At 38.2% G+C, this 27,980-nt stretch overlaps 1 long non-coding RNA gene across 1 annotated transcript in view; it reads left to right on the forward strand.

The window, feature by feature from the left end:
- LOC106928093 (uncharacterized) overlaps positions 1–22,291 on the forward strand; it is a 47,277-nt gene extending 24,986 nt beyond the window's left edge. Inside the window, exon 2 of the long non-coding RNA XR_015761603.1 lies at positions 21,568–22,291. This is a non-coding gene — a long non-coding RNA (uncharacterized LOC106928093). The remainder of the gene's footprint in view (positions 1–21,567) is intronic.
- The last annotated feature ends 5,689 nt before the right edge of the window (positions 22,292–27,980 follow it).

Raw genomic sequence — 27,980 nt, forward strand, 5'->3', positions numbered from 1 at the left:
CCAATTTACTGTGTTCCAGTTGCTTGTTGGGAAAAACCATTGGGATTTGCTAATTATTGTGCTCAATGCGCAGGCTAATTACAGTTAGCAATACAAGACAATGCCAGTAAAAGGCTCAACAATTTTTGTGCTGTCAGGCATTGAGTCATAGAATCACAGTTGTGAGGAAAAGTTGGCCAGCTGTCAATGGCAACTGATAGAAACTGGTAACATTTACTTGAGTAATGTTTTGAAAGTATATTGAAAGTAATTTATTTAGATTTTTTTTCTTTTGTCTGATTTTGTAATTATGTTATTTAATTTTTTTCCCCAATTTGGCCAATAAAATACCAACATTTCTACATAAATTCATATTTTGGTCTGCCTTTTTACGAAAACCTTTTTTTTCCTCTTGAGTAATTTCTTGGATAGCTACTTTTTAGTTTTACATGAGCAAAACATGTTGAAGTAGTGCAACACTTACTCAAGTACAGCTTTTGGGCACTATAACCACGTCTGCTGATTTAAGGTGCAACCACTAATGTTTATATGAACGGCAGCCATGTTGGAGTTTGTGGTTAGGATGGATACAGAATCTCTGAATTTGTCAAGGGAACCTGGATTAGACCTGGAAACAACTTTACTCCTAATTTAGCTGTTTTAAAATGTTAAATTGGAAAACTAGTTGTCAATCTAATGAGTTCACATATCAACATGTCTTTGCATTGACATTACGCCCATTGATGAGAAGCCTTGTTTTTCCAGTAAAAGCTGCATGGCATTGGCAGAGAGGTATTTGCCAAACTTTACAAATCTTATAAGTGCATTTTCCTTAGAGATATGGCAAATAAAGAAATAATTGCCCAAACCCACATTAAATTGAAATTTTTCCTAAGCTTAATTATAGCTGCAAACCATGTTCTATATTCACACAGGAGAATACAACAACAAAAAGTCTAAGGGGTCAAATCATATTTTTATTATGAGCATTTGCATTCGGATTATGAATACAAATGATAAACATGGCACAGATATCCTTGAAAGTCCATGCCTTCCATGCATTACTTAATCCTCAATAAGAACATGTTATTGTGGGAGAGTAAAACATTTCAGACACAGCATGACCTCTCCTCAGTAAACGCATTATTTGTATTTACACTTAAGGTATCTGCACAGCGGCACTTATTGTTGCTCTTCATGGTTTAAAACCCACATAATAGACAGACGCTCTTCCAGTGATAACAATGCAGCTCAGCACAGAGGAGCCATAAAAGCTGTTCAATACCCCGAACAGCAAGTTCTGCCAAAACTAACTCAAGGTCAAAGTCAGACTGAACTCAAGGCGCAAACACAAATGCTGAGCTGCTTTCTTTATCGCTTCATTCATCCCCAGCAGTTACTTTTAAACATCGACTTTAAAACTTTTTATTTTTAATTGATGAGGAAAAATCATCACTTTTTCCCCGGAGAGGGAGAGTCCATGGGGGCGAGAAGACAGGCGTAAAAAGCAGCTGTGAAAGGGGCGAAATCAGCAGAAATCCTCCCTCATTCCTTCATCAGGAATGACAGACCAAAACAAGCAACCTTATAAAAGTCCCATCTGCCTTCCGATCCTCCGCCATCCGCACCAAATCCTTTTAGCCCACCTCGTCTCCTAATTTCAATGCATAAAACCACACAAAAAAGCACGAACACACACACCGAGAACACAATTAGAATGTCACTGATGTGACCTTGAGGGGAAGTGAGTAATATCAGTTTCCAAGGCGACAATGATTCAAGTTTTAACAGGCCATATTTCACAGTCTGTCCTAATGAATATACAGCGGGTGTAATTTTGATTGAGCGCCAGCCTGCCTCTGGGATAATGACTTTGACGGTTCTTAGCCGATTTGATGACTTGATGACGATGGATTTGCTTATTTATGCGGAAATTCGCTCTAGTTCCTTCATAATAAACATAATTAGCTTGATGGCACGTCTTAAAGCCGCAGCGTCGGTTCCGTCTTGCATCTACTTGCTGTAAAACTTGGGATGGTTCACACTTTACTGTGGGGTAAGTAAAAGTCGAAAAAACTTCCTCCAAATACCATCCGGGAAAAAAAAAAGGTAGTTAAAAATGAAAGCAGTGTCGCGGCGAGCAATGCGAGACGAGACGATGTCCTGAAGATACAACCCTTTAGGAGAGCCAGCCATCGTGGTTTATGGCCGCCTATAAACCTTTCTGGGAAAATGGGATTGAGTATTGACTTGAGTAAAAGAGCGTTAAATCCTTCACACAGATTATGGAGGAGGAAGGTCAGTGACACCTGCATGAATCACAGCTGATCTCATTGTCATACTCACTGAGTTTGGTTGCCACAACAGAGATATTGTGCTGGGCGATGTTCTCCCTGTCAAGCAGCTCGTTTGTGGAAATTGTTCCTTCCACCGGATCGATGTCAAAGTAGCTGTCCAAGTCACTCTTCCAGTCGATGGAATACCTGGAAGAAAGAAAATGTTTGTTTAATGGGGTAAACTGAAGAATTAGCAGTGGAGTGATTCCCCCCCCGGACTCGTACAGAAGGGAACGTAAGAAGTGAACATCTCGGTATTTTTCCTTATTCAGTACAATTCAAATTTATTTGTGGAGCACATTTCAGCAACAAGGCAGCTCAAAGTGCTTTAAATCATAGAAACTACAATCACCAACATTACATTTTATCATTATCAATATACACTATGATCAGTGTATCATGTACTTCTAATCTAAAGCAACTCTAAACAAATTCAAATCCTCAATTTAAAGGAATTCAAGATTTCAGCTGTAAAATGTAGTTTGCTGAATAATGACTGTTTTTTCCTAGTAAAATGTATTTTATTAAAGGGATTAGTGATACAAAAAAGACCCACCAAATGAATTCACACATACAATGAGAAGTTATAGTAGCTAAGTATTTAACATGGGAAGATAAGCTAAAAGTCACAGAAAGCCAAGAAATCAGCTGAAATGTATTAGTTTAGAAAGCTGTATTTTTTTCAAATTCAACCAATACAGCTGGTTTAGACATTTTTGACAGCCTATAAAAATAAATTTTCATGATGGAAGTGGAAGAAAGCTCTTTCAAATCTTTCTCAATCTTATTGTTGGTTGGTATCGGTATTAATATATTTCTAAACCTCTAAAATGTCAAATAATGCAGAAGTGGAGAGAACATAAATTCAAAAGCAATGTGTACAACTGCTGGGTTTTGGAGTTATTATTGAGTTGAGCCATTTTCGGTTTTGTATTAAATGAATTGAAAATTGTGAGCCGTTCTTGATAAGCATTTGAAATGAAAAAAATGGTTAAAGCAAAACCAGAATCTTAAGAAAACAATGTTATTTTTAGACAAAGAAGATCAATCTAAGACAACCTTCTCATCAGTTGTTAGAATTGTATTATTGCTTGTGTCTGTATAAGAACCTGTCATCCAAAGGACTTCAAAGCACTTTATACTACGATTGTAAGTAAAGGGAAAATCTGTGGGAATATCTGAACTTCAGAGGGCATAGAAAGAATCCCAGGAACTTCTAGATCTGAGTATAATTTGTGTGGAAGAATATGTTTGTGTTGTTTGGAGCCTTTACTTCTGTTTCCTTGTATTGATTTCCTGTCTTTATCTTTCTGATCACCTGATCTTATTTTTAAGTGCCATAAAAGCTGTGAATTTCTATGTGCATGTGATTTTTATTTTGCATTTTGAATCAATTTTCAATAAGTTTAAGCAAACTTTTTCCCTTCATTTTTTGTTTTGAACGATAATCCAGTAAGAATCCAGATGCAATCTAATAGCCTAAACAAAAAATTCTATAACTTTGTGTTTGTTGGTCCGTGGACATATTTGTTTTCATGCCACTGTTTGTGGATGACTTGGACTGTTACCAGCAGACGGTGTGGATTTCATGTCAATGGCCCCGTCAAATATACATTTACTGAGAAAAAACATTGGCGTGTTCAGTACTTATTTCCCCCGCTGTATTCATATGAGTTGGGTGTAATGAGATGTTGGCGTAGTCTTCATCACTCATTCTGAACGGTCATTTCCACCAAATGTGCTGAGGACTGCACATGCATCCCAATCGAGTAATGGAGCACACGTTTGGCCATGCTGAGCTAATGTTTTTCTTGGGAACATAAATTTATTTTAGGGCCTGTTGAAAGCGTATCAATCTCTTCCTCTGCCGATGAAAAACAAAAGCATGGAGAATACTGGGATTGGTGTCCAAAACGAGCAGGGATGCTTCTCTCTACGGAGCAAGTTTTTGGTGTTAGTTGGCTGCTCTGAATGCAAACTATGGAGTTCAAGGAAAGAAAGAAAAAAAAGAGATCAGAACCCAAAGCACCGGCCAGTGACAGCCTCATTCATCACTTTATGCTATTTGATGTTAAAAACTGCATTTTTTCATTAATAATCATACAATCGTCTATGGAATTCCATTAGGGGAAAGTCATATTTTATTCCCCTTTACAAAGAGTTCACAGGGTGGGAATTTGAAGCCTTGCCCATAGGCACTTCCACAAAACAGCTTGGTAATTTCTCATGAGGCTGAGTCTGGACTGGGCCAGCCTCTTTGGCAACATACTCTGATTTTTTTATTTTCTGTTGAGCTTTTTCATCCTAATAGGAAATAATATGAATGGCTGTAGAGGTTTTTTTTTTTTATCATTAAGAGAAATACCCATTCACCCTCATTTGGTGTTTTACAGTAATGAGAAACGTAACCAAACGACTTCATGAGTGTTTCAGGTTTGATTTGTCGGTGTCGTGTCTCTCTGCGTTGCCTGCAGCCTTGAAGTGAACATGAATGTGTCCAACCAGTTTAGCGAGACTCTCTTTGATGAAAACTGCAGCCAAACTCCCATCAAGAGTTCAAAAGATCAATGGTTTATAATTTTTCCTCAAGGCAAAGAGGTTCTTTTCTATTTTTTTATTTCAGAAGGCATTACTGGATAATACATATGTTTTATTTGGTTTGCACCATGTCATAATAAGAACTCACCATGTCTTAAAATGAAAGACAAACTAGAGGGAATAAAATACAGTATCCGTGTTGGGCAGAAAACATTAAATAAATTATTTTTGTTGTAGCTGATCTGAGTTAATTCAGCAGAACTGATAAACAGCTGTAAAAAAAGAAAAGAAACCACAGATCTGAAGAGTCTCCTTAGCCCTGAGTCCATGGCAGTGACAGCTATAGATATGAAAATTAATTACTCTTATCTCCTGCTTTGAAGAGCAGTAAAGTTCCTTCCCTCTACATGAGCATCAAACCAAACGCAGAACATAATTTCAGTAAAGAAGAGGTGTGCTTTTGTATATTTTCCACGCTCACTGAGTGTTAGAGTTTACAGGTGATGTTTCATGGTGCATTCCTACCATTCCTCCATTCTTGTCTAGTCTGCTTAAATTAAACTCTGTTTGTGTTGAAAGTCCAATTTGTTTGGGGAGGTGTCAATGTGCAATCAAACTCTGATCCGAACTCTGACCTGCCTACAAACCTCAGTCTGTGTTCGATTGAAGTGAACAGATTGAAGTGGACCAGCAAGTGCTCCAAAAGCAGGAAGCGAAGTGCATTCTGGGTAATCATGGCAAACGTGAGAGTTTACTGGCAGCAGGAGAAATGGTTTGTGGTCCTTTACCAAAAACAAAAGAGAAATCTTACAACCACTAAAATCTGGCGCTGCTCAGCGTTTGCCTATATTTCCTGAAGAAGAAAGTTGCATTCAGGGTCTTCTTCAGTGGTTTATATGTTGTTCTCTTTGCTAGTTTTTGGTGCAGCGCCATCAAAGGCGAGGGGATGAACAGGTTCTTCAAAGAATTTGGTTTGTTTGACACAGTAGAGTGTGAAAGTGAACCGCAATACCTGAAAGTGTGACAAATGTTGCAGTTTTGGTTCCCAATCCAACAGAGTCTGCTAGACTGTCAGGTGTGAAAACATCTTTACTGACTGGAGTGTTGCTGTCTTGTAATTCTTAGGATTACTGTCACAATTAATGACAATATAAAACCTAAACTTTTATAGGAATAACCCAACAATGCAACTCTGCATTCCGAGCTGGAGAAAATCTTCTAGCGCTAAGTAGCCGAATGGGTTTGGTTTGAAGTCTAAAAGCATGATTCCCTATGCATGACAGGGCATATGGAGTCCTATTGTTTTGAAGCCCACAATGCAAGGCTGCTCTCTGAAGAACGCAGAAAATAACAATGTCATCTGTGCTACTGATGAATATTTAAAGACCGGAGACAAAGTGGAGATCCACAGAGCAGAGGGCATTAGCTTTTTCTTGTTGAACAAATCTCCGCTTCCGCTGTTCTATTGTTTTCCTCGTGATGAAATATTAATAGTAAAACAACTGCTCATCATGCAACAGGTATTTCCTCTTTTTCAGCCATTTAAGACTGAGTACCCATCACCCTGAAGCAATTTAACACTGTAAAAGTGGTGTGTAGAGTAATAAAAGAGGGTTCCTTATGCATTTTTTAAATCACTCTTTCTTTTGTCTCTGCAATGGATGGGCTATTGTTATCCAGAAGTGATGAATGTTTTACGGCTTAAAAAAAGGAGGTAGTGATGTCCTATAAGTGCTCACGAAGGCAGAAAGACAGACGGATAGAGAATGACTTGGAAAGAGTGTGACTTGAGTTTAATGAAGCATGTTGGTTCTACAAAACTGAGTTCAGTGTCCAAATAGATTATCTTCAAGAGGAAAAGCATTTTGCTATGTTAAAAATTAGATCTCATACTTTTTTTGTTAAAAAAAATGTAGGAAAAAAAAGGATGAAATCAGAATCTTCACAGTTTGGTGTAAAGTGGATACCTATTTCTAGTTCAGTATTCAAGGATTTCCCTGTTCGCAAACGTTTATGTGGAATAAAACTAAATTATTAGCATAAAGTTGGCCTATTTTCTGATTTTCTGTTCAGCAAATCTACAATATTTGAAGAAACAAAATATACGCTCTTAACTTTTTCAGCAGATAACAGGAAAGTTGGATTTTGAAATGTTGGCTGACTTCTGCAAATTCCAGAGTAAAGGTCTACATTCCCCAGGAAATATAAAAATAAACTCTGACTTTAGCCGTGCCAATTATGTTTATTACTAATGGAAAATGCAACTTTAAATGCTAACCATTAAAAAATTAATAATGGCTCACAGACGATGAGGAAATATGTTTTTGAATGCTTTCCTTAATTTTTTTTTATCTTAAATTTAAGTAAACAGAATCTGCTTAAATTGATATTCACTGCTTGATGGTTTACTGGCAATCACAGGTGAAGAGAGAAGTTTCATTTATTGCTTCTCTAAGGTCATTGCTGATAGCTTCCCATTGTTGCATTGTGTTAATACACGGCAGTATGCTGCAGAGAAGCAAGCTGCCAAAACTTCTGCATCCACACGAGTGATCATTCTAACGTTGATCGATTAATCAGGTCTATCTGATTCAAAGCTGAAATGTTGTCATTTATTGTTTTCTACAGCTGTGCATAAAATTAGACTAATACTTTTTTGGTTTATTTCATTAATTTGGATTGAGTGAAAGAACCAGGCCAGACTTTATTAAACATAGATAATTAAGGCGTTCATTTAAATTCAGTGCAAAACTTCAAGACTTTCCTAAAAATTGCAAAACAGAGCTTTGGCCTTGATGGAAGGTTTCTGAAGGAGTGATATCTGGGGAGTTTGTAAGAGAAATATCTTAAGGTTTCAAGGGAAAAAAAACCTCATCTGCATGTGAAAGACATAGCCACTCTCTGAACCAATGATCAAACACAGTAATCCACTCTCTTATTTGCTGAAACGCCTTGTTTTGTGCGTGCAGGTGCAAGCATTTATAATGAGACCACTTACAAAGCTTGAATATTCCCTCCGTGCCACACCGTGTCACCGACAATTGCTGACCTGCCAGAAGATGACGCTAGCAGGGTTTTACAAGACAGAGTCAAATGTTCTACATAGATTGATTAGTTCTCAAACTGATGAGTAAAGCTGACAAAACTTTCACGATTAAAGCCGTGATGACATTGATGAATGAAGACTGCGGACGTTGATGAATGAATTAGAGATCTAAAACCTTCAATCACAGGCTGCAATGGCACAGTCGTTCTCCCTTTTGGTTTTTAATCCTCACTGAATAGAAAAAGAGGTTTGGTCCTGAAGTGAAGCTTCTAAAGGCTGAATAAGTTTTAAAGAAAGTGGAAATTTTTACTTCTCTGTGTGGAAAGAATGCTAAAACTTTAATGACAAATTAAAAAGAGAAAATTAACCCAGGGTAATTTTTTACCAGTTTTTCACATTACAATGTTTTTGTCTTTATGCTCCCTCTGTGTCGTATTACAACAAGAAATAAGATTAGTTACCATAACTGCACAGATAATACACAGTTTCAATACAATTTCACCTGGTGACTCTGAACCCATCGAAGCACTGAACAGATGCTTAGAACAGATAAATGTGTGGATGTGCCAAAACTTTCACAGCTCCAGCTATTACAGCTACAAACTAGAGATCTGGTGCAAAATCTGGGTTTAGTGATGAACTCTGACCTGTCACATAAAGACCGTTACAAAGTCGGCCTTCTATCACCTGAAGAACATTTCCAGGATTAAAGGATTGATGTTCCAGAAAGATCTAGAGAAACTCATCCATGCGTTCATCTTTAGTTGCATTGATTACTGCAACAGTGTCTTTATAGATCTGGCTAAAAAGTCAATCCTCCTACTGCAGCTGATCCAGAACGCTGCTGCCGGTGTTCTGACTAAAACCAGGACGATAGAGCACATCACCCCAGTTCTTCCACTGGCTCCCTGTAGCTAGGAGAGTATAAATCACTGGGCGGCTTAAAGATCTGCTGTTGCTGCATCAACCTTCCAGACCTCTCAAGTCTTCTGGTTCGGGTCTGCTCTGCATCCCCAGAACCAGAACCAAACATGGAGAAGCAGCATTCAGCTTCTATGCTCCACAAATCTGGAAGAAACTTCCAGAAAACTGCAAAAGAGCTGAAACACTGAGTTCCTATAAATCAGGGCTAAAAACCTACTTGTTAAAGTTGCCTTAGATTAGTAGTTAGTGAAACATTGATCAATACATTTGTTTGCTTGATGATTTTGATGACATTTGTCAAATGTAAAAGAAACAATGATATTTTTATGATGTAAAGTGCTTTGAACTTGTTGCTTAAATGTGTGATATTTGACTAGGTATTTATTAACTCTTGATTTTGCTCAAGCCTTTTCAAGTAAAAAGGTGCAAGTCCCAAGTCAGTTCTGTAAAACTCCAAGTCAAGTCAGAAATCTGAACACGTATTCAAGTCATGTCTAATGTCTTAATGTTAATGACTCCTGTCCAAGTCATGTGACTTAAACAACCAACTGAAAGTTTTTTATTATGAGTTTCAAATGCCCCTTCATAGCATCAAATGCATAGATGGCTTCATTTAGTTGGAATTCTTATGTCTTTTCCAATCTTTCAGCACCTTCAATACGTGAACTTTTAACTTTTTGAATGGTTTTCTTGGGGACTTTGACATAAAGAAGATGATTAATGATATCAACCTGTCTTAAAACACTGTGAAAGCTTTAACTTTACCTGACTGGGCTGCTGCTGGCGTCTAAATCCTGTGCCGTCACCGCCCCAATGATGGTGCCCGCGGGCGTGTCCTCGTACACATCCATCACATAGGAGGGCTTATTGAACACCGGGGGCTCATCCACATCCAACACGTTAATCTTCACTGTTGCTGTGTCTTTGAAAGCCCCAAAGCTCTGGAATCGTGGATCCAAATGAGCGTTGGAGGCTTCCACCTTGAAGGTGTACGCCTTCTTGGTCTCATAGTCCAGCGGCTGCAAACACAGAGAGGAAGACAGAAAACAGAACCGTTCAAGTTGCATCAACAGACTACATTTAAAAGCCTAATTTCAAATCATGTGAAGTGTGTCAGCACTTGTATTCTAATTTCCTCTCAATGTGAAGTTCACTTGCTGAGAGTTAAGAGCTCTTCAAGTGGTGCTGCAAGTCCTTCTGAGTCTTAACTGACTGCAGTTTGCCCTCTGACTGCAGTTAACTTTTAACACCATTAAAAATCCAGATAACCATGATTTGCAAGGATATCCACACAAGTTAATCTGTTTCACATTTTGTCACATTATGGCCACAAACTTTAATGTATTTTATTAGAATTTTATGTGATAAACCAGCTCAAAGTTTTGCAGAAATCTGAAGTAGGAAGACAAATGATAAATGGTTAATCTTTGCAACAAAAATCTGAAAAGTCTCATTTTTATTCACAACTTTATTCCAGTACCTCTAAAAAAACCTGGGCCAGTGATCTAATTATTCTGCAATTTAAGCTCAACATAAAACAGACAGTGTGGCACAACCGCAAACCTACAAAAACACGGACATTGGCCTAAACCACATCGCAAACTCAAATTTATATATAAATATATTCTGCGACAATCGGCCTTTTAAGAACATTTTTAATCTTGATATGGCCAAAAATGAAAATGAGTTTGATACCCCTGATTTAAGCTGAAAGGAAAGATGAGGAAAGTTACACAGAACCAGCGGTCATTGGGTCAGAGGCACTGGACACTAAGCCTAATTTAAAGATGTTGAAGACACAGGAAACATGTGGAAGAAGATGGATGAGCAAAAAAATTTAACTTTTTTTTTGCTCATATGCAAAACTAACACAGCACAACACCCTGAACACACCATCTCACTTGTGAAATATGGCTGTAGCGACATTGGCTGCTTTTCTTCCGCAGTGACAGGGAAGCTGGTTAAAAATAATGGGAAGACAGATGGTGGAAAAACACAAGGCAGTTATGGGAGAAAACCTAGAAGAGGTGACAAAAGACTTTAGGAATGTAGGTGATGCTAAATGTAACCAAAGGTACAATGGGATGGGAAAGATCAAAGGAGTGGACCAGTCAAAGTGCAAACCTAAATCCAATTGGGAATATGTAGCCAGACTCAAAAACTATACCGTGTATTTTTGGTCTAGTTTCTAGTACACTTGAAACAAGGCAAAAATACTTTCTATAAATGTATAGGAGTTTGTTTTAAGTCAATAAGTCATTAATACTGATGAAAAAATACTAGTTCCACCGGCAGACTAGTTCCACTTTATAACAGGGGAAAAAACATCTTATCGTAGGTGAAATAATCTGCAACAGGAACTAGCACTTTTTCAAAAATACTGACATGAAACAAGCTCCTATATCTCTCTGAAAAGTTGCTTGTAGGTTAGTTTTTTCTTATTTCAAGTGCACTAAGATATTTGCACTAGACTCTAGATGAAAAATGTTTTGTTTTTGCTGTATAATGTTCAATGGTGATTTCCATCCAACCTGGCTGAGCTTGAGCTATTTCTAGATGCATAAAGTCAAAGGAGGAGGCTTGCAAATCAGATTGCTGTAAAAAGCTTGAACGTAGTATTCATTCATCTTCAACCAATCAATCATCAACCTAAAACGTTAAATGTCAGATTTCCATTCTCAGAGCGATAAAAAGTCAAGCCGCTGTTACTTGGTTGAGAAACTCCTCACCTTACTTTCAGAAGCCTCCAAACCGAGTTCATATCTTGTTTCTCCTCAGGCTTCTGACACGTCGACTCAGGGTCAATTAGTCAAAAGCTGGGGGAAGGAATTTGCCTCCACAATATGTCTGCAGCTGAGGTGCTCACATCTGACAGCAATGAAACCCGCGCTCATGCCTCTGCCTGTCTGCTGCCCCGTCATGTGTGACCGACCATACTTGGGCGAGCTAGCAGCTGGTCATGCTCTGCTGGCCCGGAGTCACATGAGAGACATTCCCTTTCGGTGTACTTCAAATTGACTAACATGTCCGCCATGGCAGCAATACTATCTCCCTGCCCCAGGACTCAGGCTTCTCTTGTTTCGGAAGACAGCGAGTGAAAACAACTGGTAATGGTGTTGCGAAATGTGAGTATGAAAAGAGACAGCAACTGTTAGATGGAGAGGGAGAAGAAGGTTCAGCACTCTCCTCAAATTGATTTTATCACATTACAACCACAGAGTTGAAGCCAGAAGTTTACATACACCAAACAAACCTTTTTTTTTTTTCAGTCTGAAGCAAAATCAAACCAAACTTCTCTTGCTTTAGGTCAGCTAGAATGATCACAATGATTTCTGTTTGCTAAATGAGAAAAACATTTATGTATTTATGTCTTCAAAATCAGAAGTAGAAGCGTTGCAGTAAAGGTGAGAAGATTTGCACTGCAAAAACACAAAATCCAACCAAGTATTTTTGATCCAGTTTCTAGTGCAAATATCCAGTTTCTAGTGCAAATATCTTAGTACATTTGAAATAAAACAAAACTAACTTACAAGTAACTGTTCAGTAAAATATAAAAGCTTGTTTTCAGTCAACAATTTCTTAATATTGATTAAAAAATACAAGTTCCACTGGCTGAATATTTCACTTAAAACATGGGGAAAATGTTAAATAATCTGCCAGTCGAACTTTAATCAATATTAAAGAATTATTTACTTAAAATAAACTACTACATCTTGCTGAAAAGTTAGTTTTGTTTTATGTCAAGAGTATTAAGATATTTGCATTAGAAACTAGACCGAAAATACTTGGTAAATGTTTGTGTTTTTGCAGTGACATGCAATCCTAGAATAAAACTAGGTTTTAATAATGGTTCCCAAATAAAAATCCAAAAAGTTATTAAACCGCTTGTGTGCTGATACCTTCAAATAAACTCCAGTGCAACTACAGTGCATCTCCCCTTCCCTATATGTGGTTCAGTTTTCCTGGATTCACCTATTTGTAGATTTTTTGTGAAGCATATTTAAAATATTCAAGAGAAAATTCAGAATTGAAAAGTAAAAAGTCAGAACTGCCAAAGGAATTTGAACTCCTCCAATCACACCGATGCCCCTCTGACACGTTTCCAAAAGTGAAAACTTTCAAGGGGTTTGAATATCTTTGCAAGCTACTGTACGCCTTGTGATGCAGAATAAATGGGATGGCTTATCTGTGCATGAATTAGCCATCTGATTAGAGGCCAATCAGGAGAAATGAAGCGAGGCTGTGAAACTGTGATTCCACCGTGATAACAGGTGCATCTCTAACCCTCTGTCTGTCCCACCTCGCCTCACATTCACAGCAGGGGCCCATAAAACGACTGGAGGAAAAAAAAAGTTATGTGAAGCCAAGCCAATCTGAAAGCAATCACTGACCATCAACTGCTGTGATTGGTTTGATTGCACACCAAATGCAACTGGCAGGGCCCAGAGAAAAGATCCTTTAGGAGGAAATTCATTCTGTCCCCTTCAATATCTCCCAAGGAGTGACGACACAGACAGGAGACAAACCAGTAGCGCTGTGTCAAACTGAATTTAGCATGCGTTGCAGTGAAATGCCGATCGTGACAATCAAGTTACACCAACAAAGTAGGATAAGACTGCTTAGCAGTTATTATCTCAGCTTTCAGAGCCAGTTCATTTGATTTCCTGGAAGTCTGCATCTAAAAGCAGCTTGCCGTTCTGAAGGAGTGAGTCAGACTGCAATAAATGCACAAATATGTAATCAAATTCCTCTCATTATGCAAAGCTTACGTCGAGACAGCCTGGAAAAGAAGGTAAAGCCACTACGGCTGGAATGTGTATGACAATGCACTCTGGGTTTTTGTGTTACAAGCGCATCATACATAGATCATGCTGAGTCAAAACGGACGCCGGGGGATGATCCTGCCTAGCTCAGCTGAAATCTGTGCGCAGGTGGAGGGAGGATGGAGAAGACAGGGCGGTGCAAGGGATTGTGGACAGCAGGAGGTGAACACCAGGCCTCATTAGCATGTTTCTCATCAGGGAGACGCAGGAACTCTGGTGCATCACCTCAGTTAGGACTGAAATATGAGCTTCTAATTTCCATGTGAAGCCCAGTTGCCAGAGGACAATATTGCAGTGTGTTTTATGGTGTTAAAATATTCGAACAAACACAGCTGGTGTTCTGAAGTTCCTGCTGACAGATTCGTTTGTGTATACAGTGCTGAAAATAAAGCATTGTCCCCATTAGAGATTTACTTTTTTTGCTTTTTTTGTCACCCTTACAGTATGTTTCAGAGAACTGTCCATACCAACATGGATTTATGTGAAAAAGTAATCACCACCCAAGTTTTAGACCGGTTTGTTTCTCCTTTCACAGCAACAGTTGGCATTAAAGGTTGACAATTAGTCAACTGAGGAATTTGGCACGCTCTTCTTTACAGAATCACAGAAATGTAGCTGCGTGTTCATTTGTTGAAACTTTGTCGATATTGCATTATTGTTGAAAAATCACAGTTGCGGTGTTTCCTATAAATAAGAAACAACTAAAATCCCACGTGAATAAATTTGTTCATATGGTAAGTCAATAAAAAAATGCTGCTCCGTCGTCCTCCTACCACTTCCTGTCGTCTTCTTTGTGGTTTCCACCAGTAGTAACTGTTGATCACATGACTCGTGTGAAGCAAAAAAGTGTTTCCTTTGCAGTTTTACAAAACACACTAACCTGGGAACAATCAAAAAAAGTGATTTTTTTTGCCTACTTCATGTTGTCAGACAGGTTTTATCTGACTGATTTATTTATGCAGTAATCAGGCCTCAGCATAAGTAGTGAAATTGAATCCCAAAATTTGGTTAATCAGAAATTATTTAAAAAGTGGAACAACAATGGATGGCTTTTTGCCTACAATAGAGAAGATTGTCATATAAAATTTTTGAATTTATTATATTGATTAAGGCAAACTTAATCAAAATTATAATTTTCTTTTAAATCTTGAAGTTTTTAAATGTTTTTTGATGAACATAGGAAGTTTATCGTAGACTTCCTATATTCTTGTTAATATATTTTTCACATGTAGATTTGATCAAAACAGAAAGGTTTCACTTGTGGGAAGATGGAGATGATCTGGTTCACTGGCTGCATAATTATCCTCCAAACACATTCTATGGACTGATTTACATACTCAGCTTTGGCAACAAAACGCTAATGCTAAGAGGCTCACTGACTTCTAAATGTGTCTGAGATGCATGATGGTGCATATATGTCTGGTATATCTGTTGTTAAATTAGAATAAAATGGGACCAGAAGGGGATAATGACAAAGTCTAAGTTAATGAGAAGACGTGCTAATGTGTCAACGCTTGACTAAGAGGGAATCAAATCAGATCTGCTGGGCCATGGGGGAAATTTCCCAAGAAGTGAAGAATGATAAAAGGAGGGGAAAAAGGCCATTTGTTCAGAGACTGCAGAAATGATTTAACATGTTTTCCCCATTCCTCGCAGATGACCTACTTCTTCACTCCCAATCCAGCACCATTTGAGTATCTGTTAACACCGATCCACACGTGTGTTATCTTTAAACAAAATGCATGCACCTTCTGCGTGTGCAGTTGAGCATTTGAAGCGTCTCATTACAACCCGGGCTCCTCTGCACCTTTCATGTGTTACTGTGGACATAACAAGGAAGTGTATCAACAGTGGAATTTGTAAGGAGGACAGAGCAAGTTCCTCTCATGTCAGTGCTGCTGCTCTTCAACATCACAACAGAACACACTTGAAATTCCAGACATGGTGCTGCAGCCTTTGATATGTAAATGTGCACCTTCATTGCACTGGAAGTGCCACTGAATGAAGCTGCTTTTTTCCCCCCTTCCAATTGAACCTGCCATGTTCCGAGGGATTTAGTTAATTTAGAACAAGGGACTAATCAACGCATCACGCTCTCACCGCTACAGTATTACACTTCAAACATAATAAAACAGTCCTTACATCATTAGACTCCCAAAACAGTGACAGTTCGTCCTGGAATAAATGTCCAAGAACTCAAGTTTTACTCCCACTTTGCTCTCTCAAATCTTGGTTGCAGATTTTTCTCTGGTTACTGTTTATTTCAGGGAATGAAGAACCAGAATGAAATGCATAATTAATGGCTTCTCACTTTGGCGCTGTGCTCAGTTTAGAATTACAATTCCTGAATCCGATAATCTTCTCAAACCTTAGATACGGTCAGAAGTTTACAGAGATTCATCCTCGGGATGAACACCATATTAATTTGCACTTGTAATGATTTCTTTGAACCTCAGAGTGAAATGATTATACGACATACAGCATGCATTGATGTTTAAAACAACAATTAGGTGCACATTACTGATAGCTGACAAGATCAAAACTATAAATATCTTTTGTACAGAAAAAAACCTACCCACTGAACAGATTTTTAAAATTTTTCCAGAACGTCAGACTTTTACCAGAGAAAATACAATTTGCAGTTTTCAAATGCTACTTTTCTTTGTTTCGGGTAGAAAAAGCAAATAAAACCAACATGGTCCCATGAGAAAAAGTAGTAATTTAAATGCAGGGTTTGATTAGGCCCCTCCAAATCCTTCATTTTGTTTGTTTTGAAACATTCATAGGTGGAATTGTTGACGTACTTCAGATCATTGCCAAATTTCTGCAAAATCCAAGAGCACTTGAGCTGAAGGTTTCCCATGGAGCGCTCCAAGAAAACCAAGAAAATCTCAGAGCTCTGCAACAAAACATTCTCATATGTACCCCTGACTACATATGAGAGTTAGCGATACACTAACTCTCAGTGTGTGTCGCTTGAGAGTTATTATCCGTGTCACACGAACTGAGCGGCCCATATAAACAAGTCTGAACCTCAAAACTAACATGACATTCATGCCAAAGAGAGGCGTGTAAACATTTCTCACCTGACTTACCAGGACGGCTTTCTGTCATCATTAGCAAATACATTACTCTAAGAGGATGGGGATTAAATGGCTTGGAAAAAGCTCCAGAATTATGTTTAATCTATGATACACTGTGCGACCTTAAATCTATTTAACCAGAGTATTATATATTTACAATACCACTTATGAATCATTAACGCCCCCTCCCTTGATTTATCCGCTGAGAGAAACTCAAAGCAAATTCAAACACGCCAAAAATATCACAGACTCCTAATTGCAGCTGCGTGAGCCAAAATATAACTCCAAACGGCAGCATTAAAGGCGATGTTGGGGTGTTTAATTTTCTCCGAATTTCAAGCTCTTTGATCCCACATTCAGCATCGACACTCCACTGGAAAACATTTTGGCTCTTCATTTTGGTTACTCTCAGCTAATCGCGCTCAAAACGACGATGTTTACAGGATGAACTGCAGCTTCAAAACAAAATGATGCTGCCACCACCGTATTTCACCACAGTGTGTTAATTGCACACTGTGCACACTTAGGCGTTGATTTGATTGTCCTCTGACCTTACTAACTTTTTCACTGTTTTATTCCTGAGGTTGTATTCCAAGTTGAGTTTTTTTTGTGCGTTTCTTGATGTTCGTCATGATGTTCATTCATAAATGTTGCATATCAAACCACTGAGGCCTTCACAGAGCAGCTGGATTTATGCTCTGAATAAATTACACATATGTGGAGATGTATTTTGTAGCTTGTTACATTCTGAAGGCAGTCGGTTGCACTGGAAATACATCCAGAGTAAATGTGACTAAATGTAGATATCCAACACATTTATATTGGTAAAAAAAAATGGGAAAATTCTGCCTTCATTTCAATCCAACTTACAATTATTACAATCACTAAAAATCACAAAATCTAACCATGTATTTTTGTCTAATTTCTAGTGCAAATATTAGTTTTATCTTATTTTCAAGTGTGCTGACTTACAAGTAAACTTTCAGATCTAGGAGCTATATAAACTTAAATTGATGAAAAAGTACTAGTTCTACTGACAGATTAATTCACCTATAACAAGGTATTTTATGTCTTGTTATAAAATATAAAGGAAGTAAAATGTCAACGGAACATGTGCTTTTTCATCAAAAATTATTGACTTTAAACAATCTTGCTTACTTGTAAGTTATTTTGTCTTATTTCAAGTCTACTAAGATATTTGTACTTGAAACTAGACCAACATTCTTGGTTAGATTTTGTGCTTTTGCAGGGTACACTGTACCCAAAGTACACTGTATCTCATAAAATCAAGAAAATAAATGTTTTGAAATGTGATTGTACTACAGCAAAATGTGGAAAACCCCAAATGGTCTGAGTGTCTTTTGCAAGGCGCTGTGTGATGTCATGGGGTCAGTGACTGATAATTTCACCTGAACATTGCAGAATACTAAAGACCACTGACCGATATTTTGCCATCGGCGGACGAGCAAACGCGGAGCAAAAAACAGCTTCTCTTTCACAAAGCAAAGCTTACATGCCCCAGAGAGCCATTTCATGTCCCTCTGAATACCGGGGGGTCTTAACACTGTGGAGAAGAGATGCTCACTTTATTGTGCTGCCATCAGTCACATCGGTTTGTGTCCTTGGCTGCCTCCGAGCATCTCCATCCTCTCGGTTGCTCCCAACAGTGGAGTGCCATTTGAGTGGCTTGCCAGCAGCTCTGTCCACACTGCAGTGGAGTAGAGTGACTGCAAAAGACTTGCGCTGCCACTCTTAATAGGACAGGGTTAGCCCTGGGATGAGCCCCGAGACACTAGCTTAATCTATTACACCCACGCCTCAAAGCCACCAGAGAGCGGACACTTCATCGACTCAGAGCACCTCTCCGGCCGTCTTTGTCACTCTCCGTCTACAGTTTGTTCCCTACTTGACTCAGGCGTAGCACATGCATAAACAGACGCGTTGCACCCCGCTTGGTTGCTTGGTGAGGTGTTACTCTGCTGTGCTTGGCACCTGAATCTCCTGCTGTTCCGAGGTATTGTTTCCTCCTTTCCTCCTCCGTTTCAGTCCCTGCCACATGGAGACAAAAATAACTCATTCCACCTCCCACTGGAACATTCAGCCCTACAATCAATAGGTTGGTTTCAGCTCTTGTCTTTGAGCAAGACACGGTTGATCTCATGCCATGTGGCTGCAGTATTCAACCAGCAAACCAGAGTGAGTAGTTGTTGTTCAGTAGAGTCGGGACTGGATTTAGTCTTTTTTTATTTTCCAAACAGCATGGTAGCATCTCAATAAATTTGGAAGGCAACAAAGCATAAAAATATTTATTGCTCCAACAGTCAACTAATAAGAAGTCTGATTGCGATATTAAACAGCAGTCATTTTATAGCTTTAGTGTAATTAAGTCTGTAATTAATGACAGGGGCGATAAAAGGAGAAAGGAAGTCTGTTTTCTCATCTAACTTCTGATAAAGACTCACTTTAGCACTTCTTCACACTGGATTAATATTTCACTAAATTCTCCAAAAACCCATATATGTGATGTGAGTGTGCCAAAAATCATAAAGAAAGAAGTTTATCAACAGTTTCATTGCTTTTTTATTAAGAAAGACTTGAATGATCAGGATTACTTTGCTTCATTTAGCAGTTGTTGACATGAGTGCCCAAAGGCCTCACATGGAGTTCCTCAAGGCTCTATTCTTAGACCATGTTTTATACAATAAAGTATCAAACTACAGAGTACATTTCTTACTATGCTGGTCTTACGTCCTGCATTTGACTTTCAGATACCCTGTTTGATTTATTAAAAATATCCAGTTTTAATAAGTTTTACTCCACTTCCAATACCTAAATTTATGAAACTTACCAGACACAGACTGACAACGTATCCAGTATTTTCCCTCCATCCTGCAAGCTTGTGTCAAAACTGATGTCTTTATTCACTGCTTCACATTTCTCTCCATATCCACATTTTATTTACAGTGAGCAGTCAGCAGATTCGTGACAACGGTAGTACAAGTATTTATGAAGCTGTAAATGTGTCAGTGCATCATCGAGTGGAGGAATGTCTCATGGACACTTTTGTTCACTCGAGGGAGCTTAGAAATACGATTCTGACCCTGAAAATAAAAGGAATAATTAAGATTAAAAAAAGAGTAATGAGTTTAGCTCAGCCTCTTCTGGCAGATGTGAGAAAAGGTAAAAGTGTTTGGTTCTGTCAGGTCTAGGATTACAGGATCCCCACTGAAATCTCACTGAAAGAAATGTTCCACTCTGAGATCTAGTGGGACCAAAGCAGAAGAAGGAAAAAAAAAGAATTTTAAAAAGTTTAAGTTTTCTTAAAGCAAACTGTGTTTTCAAACTTTAGTGACAGCAGCGCGAGACAAACTTTGTCGTTCTTTTGTAAACATCCTCTGGGTGACTTGTACATTATGGAACTACAGGGAACAGTCGATAGAGACGGAAAATATTGGAAAAACAAAAACGTTTCAATAGTTAAACTGGTTGCAGGCTGTAAAAGTTACATTATGTGGACTCTACTTGCAGTGGCCTGTTTTCTTTCCATGCCACAGAAGTTTGTTACTTAAGAAGAAAAGTCATACCATTTTAATAGTAATGAAAGAATCTGCTAAATATTTAGCTTTTTCATGAAGAATTAACCAATGACAATACAACGCAACTTTTATAATTGCTAAAATAATTGCTTGTACTTTAACTCGGCATGCTAACCGTCAACAGAGCACGCGACCTTTCTTGCATATTGACATTGTGGAATCTGAGTTCTTGTACACATGAAAGTAAAATCTGAATATTATTAGAAAATGGTAAAGAACAAATTATTCTTTCAAACTGATATCACTATATGCATCAATTGTATTTGCGTTCCCTTATTTTCCTAGCTTGTGGTTGGGCCGAGTATTAAGAAGTTTGCAGTTTACAAATCATCTGCAACTCCGTCCAACAGTTTTTATGGACCCTCCATAAGACTCCGCGGCCAGATGATTTGGAAGTGTCACCACGGGTCTGCTGCAAATGCTCTTTACTCAGTGTATTGTAGCCAGTGGGGGCTTTCAGTTTGCACAGCGAGGATATAGTCATGTTTGAAAAATGGATTCTCTGAGTAGGAGCGAGCAAATGTTATGCCACACAAGCTGTCATTAAACAGCACTGCTACTTTAGCGCTCACAATATTTCAACTCCGCTGCAGAAAAAAAATAAAATCTTACCAAGTATTTCTGGACTAGTTTCTACTGCAGATTTCTTAGTACACTTGAAATAAGACAAAACTAACTTGAAAGTAACTTCTTAGCAATTATTTTAAGTCAATAATTCCTTAATCTTGATGAGTTCCTAGTTCCTCTGGCATATTATTTGCCTTATAAAAAGACATTTTCCCCATGTTGGAAGTGAAATAATCACTGGACTTTTTCTTCAATATTAAGGAATTATTTGCTTAGAACAAGCTCATATTTGTTGCCCAAAGTTTACTTGCAATGTTTTTTTTTGTTTGTTTAAAGTGTACTAATATATTTTAACTGGAAACTAGACAAAAATACTCTGTAACATTTTGTGTTTTTGCAGTGTACGTTTCTTTGTCATTCCTAAGAGAAAATCAGCAAGCATGCAAATGGACAATCATTTCATCTTTACCTCCACAACCCAAGGTTATCCGTCTGAATCTCTGTGTGCAACAACTGCTTCCCATCTGTGTGTGTTGCCTTATAATGCAGCCGTGTCCTTGAGCATGCGTTTTCATGTTCAGTGCGTCGGTTTGTGCGCTCACATTTGTCTGCACGCTTTCCTGGGAATTCTCCGCAGGGTTTACCTATTGTCTCCCATAATCTTGTGTTTTGCAGATGGGATGTGCAAACCCCTTCAATGCCTCCATGCTGCTCTTCCCCCCCTCCACTCCACCATCCATCCCCTTGTATTGGCAGACTGGGAAGCAGATGATCATCCTTTGAACCCATTACTCAGCCTGATCCTCTTATCATAACCAACCTTCCTGAGTCTCTAATTTGGGGTCTGCCAAACTCCGCTCTGTGCACAATGTGGCTTTCGTTTCTCTCCTGTTGAGCCCTTCTTCTTCTTCTTCTTCTTCTTCTTCTTTTTTCTACCTCATCAATATGTGTGTGAGGGAAGTGAGTCAAAGGAGAGTGAACAGGGATCCTCTGCACACATTTGCGCACCTATCTCAGGGGATATTCCAGCACTCTGAAATAAGACAAGCATGTGGGTGGGTCAGTATTCTGGGAACACAAAGGCTTCATCTTCAGCTACCTGCTACTCACACCTTTCCAAGGAATCGCTCATTTTCCCTCCCTGGCTCTGTGTCCTGCAAATATCACATTCCCCTATGGCTTATAGCACATGTTCGGTGCATTCCTCTGTGGGGGATGTGGTCAATTAAATGGGCTCGCAATCCCACCCAGGGTAGGGAATACACCACAATGTCTTATTGTTTTAAATGGAAGTATATCAAACGTTGGGAGTGAAACAATGGGAGAAAAAAATCCTTCCACGCCGTGTGTCAGGGGTGTACACGATGTAAACAAATAAATGTCTTCATTTGCATCAGAACTGCACACTGTCTCTTTCTGCTGCTCCATTAGTGTCAATGAGAAGGTCACTAAACATGATGTATCATTGTGATGACGAGAACGCGAGGTTCTCGGTTTAGACCGAGGCGTCTCTTGCACTAAGCCATGAATCAATTACTCACTTCGCTGCATATTTTTGCGGATCAAAGGATCACGCACCTTTTGTGCGCTCGTGTGCCGGGGCATGTTCTAAAAATGTAACCGGGTAACGAACACCTCTCTGTCTGATACGTAAGAAGAAGAAGAAAAAAAATGTGAATTTGCATAACCCCCCCAAAGAGCATTTTAGACACTTACATCAGAAAGAGCCCGAAAGGCACAAAGACAGACTGAAGTGCTTTCGTCTCTTACTTCTGCAATCAGTTGAAATATGTGCTTTATACCTGATTAAAACAACAGACAAAAGCCGGGTTTGTCATAACTCCTTTAAAGTATTTTGTTGGCAAAGAAGGTACGGATTTTAATGAGAAACCTATGTTTTTGATCCTCCAGCCTGAAATTTGCATGAAAAGATGTGAAAGAGAGAGTCTTTAATAGGGAAGTTTGAAGTCTGGATGTTAAAATGAAGAAAGGAAATGAACGATACTTTATGCCAGGACAAAAGTTGGCGCTGATTTATATCATTTAGTGTTCAATTTTGTAGGACACCTAATCTACTCATAATTAACCAAGTGTAGTCTGTGTGCATAAAGAAAGAAAGATCAAGAAAAACGTTGAAATATTTGCATCTTGAGGTAAAAAAAACACCCAAATATGGAATGGACTAGGACAGTGTTTTACAAGGTTTAGGCTGCAGCGCCCTGGAGGGCCACAAGGGGGCACTGTGGGGAAAATAAAAAAAAATTGAATCGCATAAAAAAATCACTATTTCAGTTTGTTTTTCAATCATTCTTAAATATAAAATATAAGTCAAAATATTTGATTTAAACATAATTTCTTATGCTCATTTTCTGATTGGCTGCCAGTCAAATTCCCCAAGCCGCTTAGCTCCTAAAGCTAGCATAGCAAACAAGAAGTGGAAAAGTTTCTGATTAAAAAAAGACCAAAGGAGAGTTATGAAATAACAAAAAACTTGAGGCGATAAGTATAAAATATTACATATAGAGAGGACTGTAATGAAAAATGAAAAAATCTGTCAATAAAATCTAAGATTTTCAGATACAGAATTCATGGCCATATGAAGTCAGAAGTTATGAGGCAGCATTTATGCTAAATGAATGTAATACTTACTGAAAGGTGAATAAAAAACATTTTAAAGGTTGGTGTTTCTTTACATGTTTTATAATATTTCCTGTGTTTGCACAGCCAGAGATTAATGCTCTTTGGGGTCGAAGATATGGAAACGTCCTGGACTAGAATACTGTCAGCAGAAAGTCTGATAAGAAGTTAACTGTTAGAGAAAGTGCTGGGAGATAGAAGCATCAGTCGACCTTGATCTGGATGGCAGGATCTTCCATCCTGTAGCAATCATGAAAAGTTGAGCTCTTTAAAAAATATCACCTCCACTGTCAAGCAGAGAGCTGGAAACATTATGAATTGAGACTGTTTGTCTGCTGAGTGTTCAAATGAGTTAAAACTTGGAGGAGAACTTCCTTCTTTCAGCCAGGATTCATAGGACTGGTCATAAAGGAATCTCCCAGTATGACAAAGAGACCACACAGCACTAAGGCAATAAAGCAGCAGCCAGCTTTATGTTTCCTCTGTTTTTTCTCTCTGTCTCTATAGAAGCTGCATCTGATCTGCCGTTCTGTTTGGCTCTGCTGCCTTACTGCAGGGAAGCATCGGCTGAAATAACGCTGCCAACTAAACGTTCTCTTCTCCTTCCATTAACTTATTACTTTTTATTAACTCCTGTATCAGTTTTTCTGTTTCTTTGTGAATCTGCTCAGCCTGGCAGATGGCCGCCTGTACTGAGCCAGACTCTGGTTCTGCTGGAGGTTTCTTCCTGTTAAAGGGGACTTTTTCCTTTCCATGCAAAGGCAACAACACAATGCACAGTTCCTACTGTCGATATGTCCAGAAGGATGCTGCTAGTCAATGATTCAATGCAATCTAAAAAGAAACTTTTAAACAAATTTCAATAATAAACTGATATTAATGCACTGTTTGATATACAGGATCAACTGGAATGTTTTAGTGACTGAATTAAAGTAATTTGCTAAAGGTTCTCAAGACGATGTTCAGTGTGAAATGGTGCTGTATAAAAAAAGACATTCAAGTCGTAGACCAGTTTATCCCATCTTCAAATTCCCAATCTTTAAGAAATCTGTAGAAGAGTCTGAAGCTTTGAGCTGCCACGCAGCATCCAGAAAACCTGAAAATGAGACTTTTTATAAAGAAAAGTGGCCTAAAATCTGTCCTGAAGTGTCAACGCTGCTGACAAATACAGGAAGTCTCCTGCTAGCAAAGGTGTCTTGGCCAAAGTCTTGTTTTTCTGGTGATCAAATATTTTTTTTCACTTAGTTTTAAACACATAAGATACATATTTGTTTCTGGATCATGGTTGGTTTTCCATCTCTACACAACAAAGAGAAGCCATATAAATTGGGAACCATTTAAATTGTCAAAACTACTTTAACTGTTCAATTACCGGAAAAAACAAAATCATAAAAAGTATTTTTGTCTCGTTCTGGTGAAAATATCTTACTACACTTGAACTAATACAAAACTAATTTACCAGTATCCTTTTAACATGATGATGGAGCTTCTTTAAAGTGAATAATTCCTTAATATTGATGAAAACGTTCTAGTTTAAAGTGGAGTAATGTGTGAGTAGAACAAAGCTGTTTTGTTCCATTAGCAGATTATTTCACTGAGGTAGTTTTGTCTTATTTCAAGTACACCAAGATATTTGCACTAGAAACTAGACCAAATACACTTGGTAATATTTTGTGCATTCCCTTGGAAACATTAATATTTCTATAAGTTTTTGGAAATAATGCCACAACTCTGATACCAAACTGCAGCCCAAATCCAGGAAGCATTTCCAGCAGATAAAAGAATTAATATCAAGAAGGAAACCCGTCTCATCCTCGCACAAAAGCATTGCTTACAAAACTCTTCACTCACTGACATTTACATTTTATTTCCTTCGCCATATCACACAAATTGTTTGGGGCTTTTGCATTATGCAAACGTGGCATTCCTTTGCCGTTCTTTATTCTTCCGAATCTCAATACCTCTGACAACAAATGGCATTTAAACTCACCACAGGGGTCTGCTGCATCCTGCCAAAGGGACACACAGAGAACAGAGCAGGAAGGTATCAGCGAGCGAGGGTCTTATGTTAGCCGAGTCAGACCGCGAGCAACAGCGTCGGCAGGTAAAAGCTTACATTAGGGAAGGTTTTGCTGTGTAGCTTCCTGTGTGGGCGGCAGACTCCTCAATATGTGTGTTTTACCACAGAAATAGCACATTTTAGGAGAAAAAGGTAAATCTTTGCAGTGATTCAAAGCATATTAAGGCTTTGAATCATCGCAAAGAATTGCAGTGATTCAAAGTAGTACTGAATTTCAACCAAAAACTCAGAAATTTTTAGATTAATCTCAGAAATGTTCCAGAAGAAATGTGGACATTTCTGGGTTTGAAAAGGCAAAATCTGTGAGACAAAACTCCAAAATGTTTAGATTAATCAGAAAAGAAACTTTTTTAAAATTTAATTTCAAAAGTTTGAAATTTGTGAGAAAAATTTAAATTTTGTCTAAAATTTTAGATTGTCTAAAATTTTATTTTAGACAAAACTTGGACATTTCTGAGTATCAAAAGCTGAAAAAGTCCAGCCTTTTCACTTTTCAAACTCAGAAATTTTCAAGCTTTCTCTAGAAAATTTCTGACATTAACCTCAAATTTATTTATTTTTTAGTAGCATATTTTTTTACCTGTATGGAACCGAAATTTCCACCTTTTTTTCTCTATAAAATTTCAACATTTCTGAGTTAATTGGTGGAAATGTACTCCTTTTCTTGTTTTGTTTTTGGCTATAATAAGCCGTCATATAGAAGTGTACTTGTACTACAGGCTCTTGTAGCTAAGGCATATAATCTAAGTAAATGAAATAGTTTGTAAGTCGTTAAGCAGAATGTTTTTTTTATGTTTAAAGCTGCAAACAAAAGCAGTCGGAGGGAGTTCGCAGAGTCTGAATCTGAGTAATGACAGGTTTAATTCTGATTATTGTGGCAAAACAGTCACATAATCAGGCTCAGGTTCGTTTCCTTTATTCATTCCTCTATTAGTGACCCTTTTGTTGATGCTTGCCATTATTCTAAGAGTAGGTGTATCTTGGCCCCTGAAACACTAATGAGACTTTGTTGAGGCTCTTGTTTTATTCTCTTTCCATGCAACTCATAAATGCACATTACCCACCCACTGTCATCAAGCTGGAAGCTTTAAGCGCCTAAAGTGAACTAATATCATGTCCTCGCCTTCTGCGGCCATGCCTGTGGGGAAAGCAGGATATTAATTTTATTAATGTGTTTGGACATGATTGATCTGCAAGATTTTAACTGTGCACACACCCTAAGGAGATGGGGTCATGCCAGACCAAGGCCACATACACAAGTGAGAAGATACTTTCTTAATGGGCAGACTTTTACGAAGCAGAAAGTCCTGACCATGTTCTGAGAGCTCACACAAAGACTGATGGAGGATTTCACGTCTGTTTTTGCTGTAAAGCAGAACTGAAGCTCAGTACTGACTGATAGTCATTTCAAGAGCTCCTGTTCTAGTTGGAAGGACAATCACACTTCTGAAGATAATCTACTTAAATTTGGGGGTTTAATGATTCATTTAAATTGATAGTTTTCTGTTTGAACTGATTATACAATATAAAACCTAAATGTTTGCAAAATATATACCATGGTTGCAACATTTTGCAGTCATGATGAATTTACATTAATCCACTTATTAGACATTCAGGCTCAAATATACACATTCATCTGCTAAAACATTTGAACAAAAGTTTTCCAGCAAGTCTCAGATGCTTTTTGTTGCCCTCAACAAACTAATATTTCTTCCAGTCTGCAAACAACAAAGAGCAAAGATCATTAGAACAGAGTAAATTTTGATCCTGAAGTTGTAGGTTCTGGATGTTCCGGTTCTTTTGCGTATTTCCTGGTTGGCAAAAAATAAATTTTTGTTTACATTTCATGAAGAAGGAAGTTGAACCCAGTGACTTATGCAGAGCTTTTCATGTCATTTCCTTCAGTGGTTCTTGGTGCAGCGCCCCCACAGGAGAGGAGGGGAACAGGGTTTTTAAATGATTTGGTCTGAAAGAGAACTGCAGCAGCTGCACATGTTGGTCCCCAATCGGATGGAGTTTACTGGATAATCAGGTGTGAACTGGAGAATGAGCCCAAAACATGCATCTTAGTTGTTTTAGAATGGGTCAAACAGACTGATAGTACGAGTCTTGTTGAACATTTCTGGATGCAGTTAAATATTCCTGGATTCACCTGTTCACATGTTATTCTGTGGAATGAAACGTCAAAATGTTCATGGAAAATGTGTGGTTTTTTTATTATTTTGTCAAGATATCTGAAATATTGGAAAGAAAATGCAGCCTGGGAAGCTGAAATACAAAGGTCAATACGATAGATTCACTTCATCTGCCATGAAGCCAAACATTTTAATGCACTCTACCAAGAATGAAGGTCAAATATTCAGCCACAAAA

This window comes from Poecilia mexicana, unplaced genomic scaffold (genome assembly GCF_051168715.1).
Source record: "Poecilia mexicana isolate PSO_F unplaced genomic scaffold, ASM5116871v1 scaffold_20, whole genome shotgun sequence".
In the NCBI taxonomy this organism is placed as follows: Eukaryota; Metazoa; Chordata; class Actinopteri; order Cyprinodontiformes; family Poeciliidae; genus Poecilia; species Poecilia mexicana.